This window comes from Mustela lutreola, chromosome 6 (assembly GCF_030435805.1).
Source record: "Mustela lutreola isolate mMusLut2 chromosome 6, mMusLut2.pri, whole genome shotgun sequence".
In the NCBI taxonomy this organism is placed as follows: domain Eukaryota; kingdom Metazoa; phylum Chordata; class Mammalia; order Carnivora; family Mustelidae; genus Mustela; species Mustela lutreola.
The window spans coordinates 36831096-36844343 of record NC_081295.1 but is presented as its reverse complement, the minus strand read 5'-3'; the positions used below and the strand labels follow the sequence as shown (position 1 = coordinate 36844343).

Sequence of the window (13248 nt, the reverse complement as noted above, 5' to 3'; positions counted from 1 at the left end):
AATTAGACCTACTGTTATATAAAGAAACTAATTTAGGAATAACATAAAAATCCTATGGCCTCTAGCAATTGCTTTTGATGTAGAGTAGTTTGTTCTTCAACTCCTCCTTTGCCAATCCAGAAGAACCTGGGGTGTGAAATTTCTGTTCTTTTTTTTTTTTTCCTTTTGCTGTGGGACTACCTATAACCCTCCTAAGGCTGAGGTCAGACCAGGGGAACATCTGTAAAAATGCAGATCAGGTTTGCCGTACTCAGAGAAATGAGTGGTTTTAAAATAAGCATTTTCTCATCAGTATTCTGTGCCACCATCTTAGCATGAAGGAGAAAAATACAACAATGAACCTAAGAAGAGAAGATAAAAGGCAGTGACTCAGAGGGGGGAAAAAGTTTCTTCTTAATTGAGTTTAAAAGTAAGAAAAGAGAGGAAAATAGTCCCACAGCTTTCTCTTAGTGAGATATCTTCGGATCATTTTGAAGTATATGTATTTGTATGACATCCACATTTAGTGCACCAGATGGAATACAGTTAGAAGTAGAAAAAAGACCCATGGGTATTGTGGACACAGGAGCTGAGCGCCACCTGAGGGACAGAGCGGGCAAAGCTCCTCAGAGAAACAGAGGCTTAGACTTCCTAGTGATAATCCAATTCATCAGCTGGTGCCCCATGAAAGTCCAAAAATACTGAAGTTATTTTGAGTTCTCTCTTCCTTGTCTCCACATAGAATTATTTTTATTTTCTTTTATTTTTCATATGGATATAATTTTAAATGTGGAAGTTCTTTTGTTTGTTTTTGTAAGATCATTTGGTTATGGACTACCTCTTCAAGTTGAAGTCTCTCTAACATGTACTCAAACCCAAACTTAGTAAGTTCACTTAATAAACTAAAACTGCAGTTACAGTTTTCTAACATTCTCTCCTCCCTGCAGTTGCAATCGATCAATGACACCTACATGACACTCTCAAGGTCTTTCTTGTCTTTTCCAAACATTATTTTCTTCATTCCATTTTCCAACTTAAGACATTTCAAAAGTTTTGTATGGCATATCTAATCATGAAAAGGACAAATGTTATATCATAAACACCTCTGGTTTCTTTATTCTGCTCCTTTTGAAAATAGTCATCCTGAGGAAAACCTTCACATTTTTCCCAGAGATGATCACTTCCATAATTGAGGCAGATGGGAGAAGCATGAAGGGAATTAAAGCACCTTATAAGAGATTGTCCACTAATCATCCAGGGCCCTAAAACCCCACAAATCTTTTTCCCCCCTCAAATCCCACTATCTGATTCATCCTTTGCTTCTGGACAACCCATTTTCCAAAGAGCTCTGGACAGAGGATAGGAAGTTGTAATCTGATGGTGCCGTTATCAGCTGGACATTTTCGTATGAGCTGCGGCAGGTCTATATCCATCACCACTGTTCTAGATACCTAAAGCTTCATTTCAAAAGTTTTGTTATAAGGTATATTATGTATTGTACTTCCTCTCACACTCCATCTGGGGACTCTTTTTCCTGTCTTCTCAAGAAACTGTACGTAAAACTCCACATTATTCTTCACACATTTTCGACAGTCTTTTTTTTTTTTTATACTTACTTTTAATTTCTGCATTGAAAAAAAAAAGTGAAAACTGTAACAGGTTAGTTGACAGTCTTATTTTTTTTTAAATTTTACTTGTTTATTTGAGAGAGCGAGTGAACGAGAGAGGGAGAGAGAACATTAGCCAGAGGAGGGGTAGAGAAGCAGACTCCCTGCTGAGCAGAGAGCCACACGTCGGACTGGATCCCAGGACTCTGGGATCATGACCTGAGCCAAAAAGGCAGACGCTTAACCAAGCCAGGCATCCTGTGCAGTCTTATCTGTGGTCTTCCCCAAGCCAGGTCAGAAACGTGTCTCCAGGCAGGGCTTGGGTAATAGCACAGCTGGCCCAAGGGGATCTAGTAACACTCATGTAATACTCATATTAGATTTTGAGACCTATCATCAAGGATTTTTGAAACTCGGGTGCAGTATTTAGCTGCTCCATTGATTAATGCATCATCCAGGAAATCCAACAGCACAATTCATTATATTGGGTAAGTTGTTAGACTTATGATGCAAGCAATAGGAGAATGGCCTGACAGCAGACTTCATGATTCTTGATAAACAATTCAAAAGTCATGGGTAAATTATCTCAACTACTGTTGAGATCAAAACTGAGAGACACTATTCTAAATGAATGGAATGCCTATCATAAAAAGCTAGGTGTATACAATATTATATATTTTCAATAGATTGAGGAAGTTTAAGAAACACCATTCCATATCCCCATATAAATTCTTAAGATAAGAAGATCTTTCCTCAATGGAGAAAGATATATGGAAAATATTGTGATTTGAGATACTTGCTAGTCTTCCCAGTCTGGTGCTGGTCCTCAAAGGTCTGAGCTCAAGCCAGTGGGCACCAAATTTAGCCTACATGTTCCCAGAAGAAACTTGCAGAATGTAGAAGCAAAACTAGAAAGTATATACTTGAATGTTAGGTATAAATGCTGCTGAAATGTTATTGGAGTTAATAAGGAGTAGGGAGGCAGGGTTGAAGATACCTTGAAGGCAAAGAAACAAAGGGGAATAAAAAACAGTATAAAAGCCTTCATGTCTCTATTTCTCAATTGGAAGCTCAGATCCTGTGATTCTCAATTCTAGTTGTATATTATTAACTCTTGGATGATCAACTTTAAATTAAAAACAAACAAACAAACAAAAATCAATCCCTGCCCCGAACCCAACTCAAACCCAAATCAAGAGGGATGCTGCTTAAACATCTTCACCAATTTTTGAAAGTTCCCCTGGTCTTTTTAATGTGCAATCAGGGCTGAGAATCACTGACTGAACTTGAAAGAGCACATGACAATATTAAGCGTTGCCTTAATTTGAATGAAGCACTTAGCAACAAGTTCCTACAGAGAAAAGAGGTCCTCTGCCAACATATGCAGATACCAAAAAACCTTTACTGTCATTGGGCAGCAAGTTGAGAATAGGCAACAAGGAACAGGGGAAACTTAGCACTGGCTACGCAATTTATACACAAATGTTACTGAACACAGTTAGGCTTCACCAGAATTCTCCTTGTTGATGAATTTGAGGAGAAAAAAAGTGAAGGATTTTTCCTCACTGTACTGAAAAAAGGCCAATTTTTCGAGACATTAGAAGAGAGTCCTTATGGAAGGTTTGAGAAGCTAGGAGCCAAGCAAGTATGACCCATCCTTGAGGTTAAGTTTCCAGTAACTTAGAGGTTGGCATAGGCAGATTCCAGGCTCCAAATCAGAGAGCCATCCTGAAGCCTGCCAGGGCCTATCGGAGGCTATTCTCCCGCAGGTGTGTCATGTGATGTTCTAGTTACATCGCTGAATTGAAACCCTCACTCTAAAATGAAAGACGTCATCAGTACCAAACTACATGCTTGTTAGATCACAAAATCACTTCAGTTGAACCTGGCTTCTTTTCTGTTTTATCAATTTCTATGTTATTTTGAATTTTTTTAAATCATTTTGATTATATGATTCTTCTCTTTTCCCAACCTGTCTTGCCATGACAAATGCATTAGGTATTTTTAATCCTGGCTTGTTATCCATCTCTATCCATTAATTGACTTCCTCATACGCCAGCTTTTCACCTTAGTGTTCATTCATTATTTATATTGTCAATTTATGCATTTCTCATGCATATTCCTGGGTAAATGAGTTCTTTATTTTCAAATGCCTTGCCTCATCATCTTAAAGTGAATATACTGGCTCCATCATTGCCTTTTTCGAGCTCTCTCCAGCTGCTGAGCATTGTGACAAAAGATCTAGGAATAATACCAATTGGTACTAATTGAAAGTCATGGTTTCCATTCCGCACCCAGATTCCTCTTCGCTGTTCCCAGCATTCACTATTCTACTCTTTAATCATTTCTTCTAAATCTCTATCCCTCTCTTTTAATCATTAGCTATAACAGTTTCTCAGGTTTTCTTTTCTTTTTGATAACTTTGACAGTTTTGAGGCATTTTTCTCGTTTCAACAGAGATCATGAATTTTGGGGAGAATGTCCTGTAAAGTGCGATGCCACTCTTATTACATCATATAAAGGGGTGCATTCTATCCAGAAGGTTTATCACTGTCAATGTTAACCCTGAATCTCTGGTTTAGGTAGTCTTTGCCAAGTACTTCCACTGTAAATTGACTCATTTTCCCCTCCCTATATTTTAACCTAGGAAGTCACTGAGCATAATCTATACATAAGGGATAGCCAGTTAAACCCCACCTCTTTGAAGGAAGAGTATCTACATAAACTATTTAAAATTCTTCTTTATGAAAAAAATGTGCAATAGCTTTTTAGATGGTACTCCTAATCTTCTCGTCTCCTTGTCATCTGTGCTCCTTCCTTCCATACACAGAGGTCATTTTAAAGTAGACATCTGTCTTCTGTTTAAAACCTTCCAATAGCAGCCGATTAATAGAAATATAAAATGCTAAGTCCTAAACTCAAGTCATAAAGCACTGCATACCCTCCATACTACAAGCCAGTGGATCTCGATCTCGGTTCATCTGGGAATCATCAAGTTGCCTGGGAGCATGCAGATGCCTGGCCCCCACTCTGAAGCTCTCCAATTTATTAGTGAAACATGTCTTTGAAATACTTTAGTACATATTATGCTTTTATTATTATAAAATATGTATCCTCACACAATTATTTTTATAAAAGCCATCATTCTAATAATTATATTTACTCATTATTTTAATCATAAATATTCTAGGTGTTTTTTTTTCAGTTGATTATTTGTAGCCAGTGATTGCCTTTTGATATTTCAAGTACTTGGGTGCATGTTATAAGCATTTCAATTCCCTCTCATTTCTACATTTTTAGTAAAGTGTTTCCATGGTGCTGAAAAAATGTAATTACTTTATAATCAAGAAATGTATTTTAATGCTGTTACAGACCTCTAGAGCAATGAAAACTTCTAATCTAAGATATTCCCCAGATAAACTATGTTATGAAGTATCATCTGCACATAAGTTATTAATTTTCTCTTCATAATCTCTGACCTCATTTACCTATACTAAATTATAGTTATCATTTATTTAAATAATTATTGTAGAAAATTCTCAAATTAGTTTATTAAAACAAAATATAGACTATTCACTATGTACTTATATGTAAAGAAACAGTGAAATTAGAGGACATTTATTAAATATTAGAAAAAATATATTTAACCATATCACCCTTTGATTTTAAAAGAATTTATTTCCAAATTAATACTCTAAAATCTAAATCTGAAAAGCGCAGTGTTCAGAGATCAGTGTTTCATACCCCAAAAGCCTCTATTTTATACTATAAGAAAGGACGATATTTTTTTGAGCCAAATCTAACTATTACAAATTTAAGGTTTATCAGGAATGAGAGTTGTTTTGGAAATGGTTTGATAACTCCTTCTTTTCTTTCTTTTTCTGGAAATAATGTAATATATAATAATGTAATGTATGTATGTGTGTATATGTGTATGCATGTATGTATATAGTAATAGAGTATATGTGTGTGTATACATATGTACACACATATATACCCATATACATAATAAAGGTAGGAAAAATTCCATACGTCACACATGAGAAGAAAGCATAATAAGTGATCCCAGAGCACAGAGAAGAGTCCTGGCTTCCATGCATCATCTCAGGTCAGACGTAGGTACAACAGAAGTATGCTGATCAGAAGGCTGTGCTGTTGCCAGCTCTTCACTCCAGGAAGGTTCAGACAGTCAGAGGTCTGGGGAGATTAGGTGAAACCAGAGGTCTGCGACAGGGTCATAGATTGACTGTTTAAAATATATGATAAGATTTCTATTTTACACTGTTAAAAAGAAGGCAGAACTCTGGTACTTCAAAACTGTTTCAAAATACATGAAGCAAATATTGACAGGTTATGAAGAAAATGTATAAAACTATCATCATAGGTTGTGATTTTACAAACTTCTATCAGTAAGATAGGTCAAGTGGACAAATATTTTAAGAAAGATACGGAAGACTTGAACAACACAAAACCACAAACTTGATGTGCTGGATATATACCTCCAATGAAAACAGGCATCACATTTGAAGTCCCTCACCTTCCTCCTACTATATAGCTACACGTTGATCTCCATCGACAAACTCTGTATTCCCTCTTCCATATGAGAGTTTTTTCTGTTGTATCTAAAATAAATGCTCCAAATATAGCCTTTCCCCCAGCCCCTTACCATACCTTTCTCAATAATGTAAGGGAAAGGGACGCCTGGGTGGCTCAGTTGGTTGGACAACTGCCTTCGGCTCAGGTCATGATCCCGGAGTCTGGGAATCGAGTCCCGCATGGGGCTCCCAGCTCCATGGAGAGTCTGCCTCTCCCTCTGACCTTTTCCTCACTCATGCTCTCTCTCACTGTCTCTCTCTCAAATAAATAAATAAAAATCTTTTAAAAAAATAATGTAAGGGAAGTCTTTTAAAAGAAAAATCCCATAGAGTTGAGGGTCTATTTCTGGGCTCTCTATTCTGTTCCATTGATCTATGTGTCTGTTTTTGTGCCAGTACCATGCTGTCTTGATGATGACAGCTTTGTAATAGAGCTTGAAGTCCGGAATTGTGATGCCACCAACGTTGGCTTTCTTTTTCAATATCCCTTTGGCTATTCGAGGTCTTTTCTGGTTCCATATAAACTTTAGAATTATTTGTTCCATTTCTTTGAAAAAGATGGATGGTACTTTGATAGGAATTGCATTAAATGTGTAGATTGCTTTAGGTAGCATAGACATTTTCACAATATTTATTCTTCCAATCCAGGAGCATGGAACATTTTTCCATTTCTTTGTGTCTTCCTCAATTTCTTTCATGAGTACTTTATAGTTTTCTGAGTATAGATTCTGTGTCTCTTTATTTAGGTTTATTCCTAGGTATCTTATGGTTTTGGATGCAATTGTAAATGGGATTGACTCCTTAATTTCTCTTTCTTCTGTCTTGCTGTTGGTGTAGAGAAATGCTACTGATTTCTGTGCATTGATTTTATATCCTGACACTTTACTGAATTCCTGTATAAGTTCTAGCAGTTTTGGCTAATCTTCGACAAAGCAGGAAAGAATGTCCAATGGAAAAAAGACAGCCTTTTCAATAAATGGTGCTGGGAAAATTGGACAGCCACATGCAGAAAAATGAAATTGGACCATTTCCTTACACCACACACAAAAATAGACTCAAAATGGATGAAGGACCTCAATGTGCGAAAGGAATCCATCAAAATCCTTGAGGAGAACACGGGCAGCAACCTCTTCAACCTCTGCCGCAGCAACATCTTCCTAGGAACAACGCAAAAGGCATGGGAAGCAAGGGCAAAAATGAACTATTGGGATTTCATCAAGATCAAAAGCTTTTGCACAGCAAAGGAAACAGTTAACAAAATCAAAAGACAACTGACAGAATGGGAGAAGATATTTGCAAACGACATATCGGATAAAGGACTAGTGTCCAGAATCTATAAAGAACTTAGCAAACTCAACACCCAAAGAACAAATAATCCAATCAAGAAATGGGCAGAGGACATGAACAGACATTTCTGCAAAGAAGACATCCAGATGGCCAACAGACACATGAAAAAGTGCTCCATATCACTCGGCATCAGGGAAATACAAATCAAAACCACAATGAGATATGACCTCACACCAGTCAGAATGGCTAAAATCAACAAGTGAGGAAATGACAGATGCTGGCGAGGATGCGGAGAAAGGGGAACCCTCCTACACTGTTGGTGGGAATGCAAGCTGGTGCAGCCACTCTGGAAAACAGCATGGAGGTTCCTCAAAATGTTGAAAATAGAACTTCCCTATGACCCAGCAATTGCACTCTTGGGTATTTACCCTAAAGATACAAATGTAGTGATCCAAAGGGGCACATGCATCTGAATGTTTATAGCAGCAATGTCCACAATAGCCAAACTATGGAAAGAACCTAGATGTCCATCAACAGATGAATGGATCAAGAAGATGTGGTATATATACACAATAGAATACTATGCAGCCATCAAAAGAAATGAAATCTTGCCATTTGTGACAACATGGATGGAACTAGAGCATATCATGCTTAGCGAAATAAGTCAAGCAGAGAAAGACAACTATCATATGATCTCCCTGATATGAGGAAGTGGTGATGCAACATGGGGGTGTAAGTGGATACGAGAAGAATAAATGAAACAAGATGGGATTGGGAGGGAGACAAACCATAAGTGACTCTTAATCTCACAAAACAAACTGAGGGTTGCTGGGGGGAGGGGGTTTGGGAGAAGGGGGTGGGATTATGGACATTGGGGAGGGTATGTGCTTTGGTGAGTGCTGTGAAGTGTGTAAACCTGGTGATTCACAGACCTGTACCCCTGGGGATAAAAATATATGTTTATAAAAAATAAAAAATAAAGAAAGAAAGAAAGAAAGAAAAGAAAAATCCCAACATTTTTTTAGAGAATAGGGAAAGTACATACATTTTATGTACTCATATTAACTTTTTATATCCACTGCTCATTATTTCCTTTAGATCTTTTCTGAGGCAATACTTATCATGCTGGAACTAAATTTCCCACCTCAAACAGTGAATATACTTGACTGAGCAAACTTCTTCTGAGATGTCTTTCTAGTCTATTGCACACTAGCCAGAAGTTATCTAAAAAGAATAACTCACACGTTCCCAAAGAGAGCTATAGAAAACTAAACAGATAGAGACATGTCAGTTTTAATTCACTGACTTTTCATTTTAATACAATTATAATTAGAAAAGGTAAACAAATATCCATAGTTTTCTCACCTTCAGACGATCATTCTGTTTTCTCACTCTTTAAACAGAAAATTTTCTATTATTTTAACTATTCAAATGAGGTAATAGACGAAGCAAAAGACATTTCTAATTGGCTTAAAGCCATAGATGAATTAATTAAGTCAACCTCTATTAAATACTTACTATGTGTCAGGCTTTGTGATAAGTATTGGGAATACAAATTTAAATGAGAGACAGTATGAATCAGTTATGTTTCGAGTTTGGAGATCTGATTCATAGAGTTTAAACAGACACAAATGTTTATTCTCTCATATATAAGAAGGCCAGAGGAAGGTCCTGCAGTGCTGATTCTATAGTTATACAAAATTTTCATGTTTCTTGGTTCCTTTTGCTTCTCTCCCTGTCTCTTGTGATTGTCATTCTCAAGGTTACCTCATGGATCAAGATGGCTTCTGAAGCTTCAGCTATTGTAAACTTGGCCCAGGGGGGCAGGAAGACAGGAGAAATAAAATTTAAAAGTAACCTGTCCTTTTAACATGTTTTTCCAGCAGTTCCATACAATGTTTCTCAGAATGTATTCACATGGCACAGTATAGCTTCAGAAGGTTCTGTACTCTGTAGGCTTCCAGTGGGGCTCATTATCTCAATGGATAACATCAGGATTTTATTAATAAGCAGGAAAGGAAAAACGTGTGTTTTGGTGCAATCATCTTTCATCATCTCACAGTTTTTTTTTGCCTTCAAGATATATAGGATCTAGCAAAACAGACTGATATATCAAAAAAGAAAGAGCAATGAAAACTTAGGCAAGAACAAGGCCTTTTCTTCAGTATGAAGATTCATAAAGGGTATAAATAGTATTCGAGTCTACTTTGGAAGGTACGAACACAATAATTTGCATATTTTTGCTTATCAATGAAATTAGTTTTGAAGTGTTTCCAATGGATAGCAAAATTTTTCCAAAAGGGATAGAAATTGGAGTTTGGTGTCAAATGTTTTACTTGTACTTTTTCATTTAATCCTAATATAACCCTGTGATGTATTATTTCTATTTCCCTGATAAAGCCATTCCTTTTTGAACAGTAACAAGAAGTTACCCAGGACTACTGCAATGAATGAGAGTAGTATTGAAATCTAGGTCTTTCTCTCACATTTGATTAGTTTTTCAATAGTACCATAAATTGCCAAAATCATTCCAACCCAAGAGGCAAAACTGGAAAATAAATCCCTTGGTCTTTTATTGAAGTGTGTGGTTAAAAATCATTTTAAGAGAGATTCCTAATTGCATCGTCTTCATCTTACTAATATTCCAAGATTTCAAATGTCTGCCTGCATGAAAGTCATCATTTCCTAATCCCTTTATGAACTCCCCACATTTTATTGGTTTCCTAATATCTTTTAAACATATTTGCCATTTTTTTGCTTATTTTAGGAATCCTACCTCCTCGCTGTAGAAGCCAGAAAATGCAAATTCTTGCTCTCCTTGGCAGTGCCTCTCAAGATCATGATTTAGGATTCCAACAATTGTACTTGCCCAAATGAAGTTTCATGCAACTGGGGGGTAAGTACACCCTGTGTGCACTTCATTTAATTGACATTGGATTTCCAGGAGTGGTAGTGGTCCTAGAACTGTTATCAGTGCTGGTGGAGCTTTGGTTGAAGTCAGGATGAGTTCTTAGCAGCTGGTCTAAGCCATTTTGCCTCAGGCCAGTTTGGGGAGGGTTTGGGACCATGGTTCCTGGAACTTGAGCGTTGGGTTACCTTCCTAGCAGTTCTATTAGCTTCTTACTATTTTTTCAATCAATTCTTTTTGCCTCATAGAACTAAAATTTACTTCTGTTGCTTTCAACTAATAATTATGAATAGTATAGTCCTTATACTAAATTAGAGGAAAGCAAAATTACTATGACTGAAGGCAATGTTTCTTGAGAAAGAATGGTGAATTGAGAGTGGCATATTAGGTCTCCCACGACTTACGTGACTAGAAAAAAATACATTTAATTTCTCAGAAGTTTTTTTTTTCATTAATATGTGAATAAATGTAGTATTAAAATTCCATCTCCCTAAAATATTTCTTTTCTTCCCTCATAAAGAGAGATAGTGAGACTGAGTAAAAAACATAGAGTCACTTAAGACTGCAGAACTCAGTAATAGCAGTGGTTAATTCTAGCTTTACCACTCTCTGGCAATATGACTTGGTAATAACCCCCTAAACTCTGTTTTAGTTTTCTTATCTGAAAATTGCATATAGCACCTGAATTATGATATTGTACTGAGGAAAAAATAACTTAATATGTTTAAAGGGTTTCAACAATGATTGACACTTTATTTGAAAGTTTTATTAAATAATTATGTGTTAGCTATCATTAGTGTTATTGTTATTGTGTGTTTGACACTACTTGGCACAATTCGTTAAGATGCAAATTCCACGGCCTCAGCCTACGCCAACTCATTCAAGAGATTCAAAGGTGATATTTAACCACGTATATTAGAATAATTGTATACGATGATTGAGTTTTTTAGCACAACTAAGGTTGAGAACCACTGAGCCATAAATATTTGGGGTCATTATTAAAGGCAGCCAAATGGTAAAAGTTTTGTATTTTCACACCTCAGTAAAAACACACAAAAACATTTTAAATTGAATGGCAAAAATGTATGGTAAAGATACAGAAACAACATGATATAATGGGAAGTACCCTCAAGAAAGATCAGGAGACATGTCCGAGATTCTGGCTCTCAGACCTACTCACTCATTGACCTTGGACTTGGGACCACTCACATCACCACAGAAAAAGTCACTGCAGAATCTTTATCTTTTTTAGCCAGCACCAATATTGGATTTTGCAGTCCTCTGGACTTTCTTCATTCTGTTCTTGCATTCCTTTTGCTGTTTTCTTGATGGCTATTTCTTCTCATACAGACCATGTGTTGCAAGTCTATGTTTGGGTTCATCTTTTTTTTTTTTTTCTTTTTCATAATCCAAAGAATCCTAAACCATGCCAGCCAGTTATCTTGTCACCACCAAAATGGGTTCTGAATCCAAATACAAAGATGACATCTGGTGTGGTCTTGTATATTTTGGCTAGTTTTTCCCAAACTTCTGTCTTAGGAACTGTTGTCTTTCTGGTAAGGAATATCAATGACCGTTTGTTTCTGCTGAAGTAGTTTGTTGGTCATGAACTTCCTGGTCCAGATAATTACTGTGTTGTTCATGATGGCAGCAGAGCTTCAAGCAGCCAGAGGGAAAGAGAACTACTATTCACCAACCAATCATATATTTAAAATCTTGACATAATGAAAGCTTTAACCTCAAATACATTGTAGTTGATGATTTGTGCGTTTGCCTTTTCTGTTCTGTCTTGGGTTTTACTGAGTGCTTTCATCCTATACCCAGTATCTTAGTTTATTTTATGCCACTTTGGAAGTGATTATTTTTATAGAATTGGATGATGTGATGGGTAACCACAAGAAAACACTGAAAGGTCAAAGGCAGTAAAGTACTTTTTTTCCAAACAGAAGTAAAAATGACTTTACGCCTCTGTAATGTTTCACTTTCATGCTTTTTATATTGGCTCGGTCAGGAAATACATCTCATTCACATTGATCATTATAGCACATGCCATCAGGATAGACATAGCAGAATGTTAGAAAATAAATCAGCTAGACACCAACGAACATCAAGAGGTAATACTTTCAAGTTCCCTACAGTCTGTAACCCATATATTTATGTCATCTTGCAGGGAAATATAAAGACAATAAGTCAACATTAATACGACAATATTAGAGAAAAGAACATAAGCATAGTTATTATATAAGAATTTCAGATGTTGACTTTAAAATTAGATCATTTTACTACCTTACGTTTTTAAATTAGATCATTTTACTTAATAATTGTTTATATACTCTTTCCTTTGAGTATGCAATTCTCATCTTTGATCTCTCTATATAAATAAATATTCTTACCTATGGTATTTACTTTCAGTGTTTTACAGAACATAATACTGAGCATTGTCATCAAAAAATCTTTAATTGTATTAGTCTGAGTCCTTACATTTTTCCAAATAGCTATTCTTGACTGTTGAGATTTTCTTATCATTTAAAAAATATTCTGTGCCCCATTAATTTAGCTTTCTTTTTTCAAACTTTTTTTCTTATTTTTCACTATTCTTTGTTCGGTTTCAAAAATTTAAGAAAGAAAAGAATCAATTATTTTGGAATTAAGTGTTTCTTTTTTCTGTAGACATCTATTCTTGAGATTATCTGCTTCCTGTAATTGATAACATAAACTTCTAAAACATGAAGAGTCTGCAATAGTCAGGGCTCATTTGATTTTTCACATGGATTCAAACAACATGTGAAATCATTATTTGACAAAAAACAAGTATTTGTCCATTATAACCTCACAGAATGAATTAGAAAAATAAGATAATAATAATTCCCAC

General features: G+C 36.0%; 1 pseudogene; it reads right to left on the bottom strand.

Moving 5' to 3' along the window:
* Positions 1-11624: 11624 nt before the first annotated feature.
* On the bottom strand, positions 11625-12019 carry LOC131833116 (small ribosomal subunit protein eS24-like; annotated as a pseudogene).
* Between the last annotated feature and the right edge of the window lie 1229 nt (positions 12020-13248).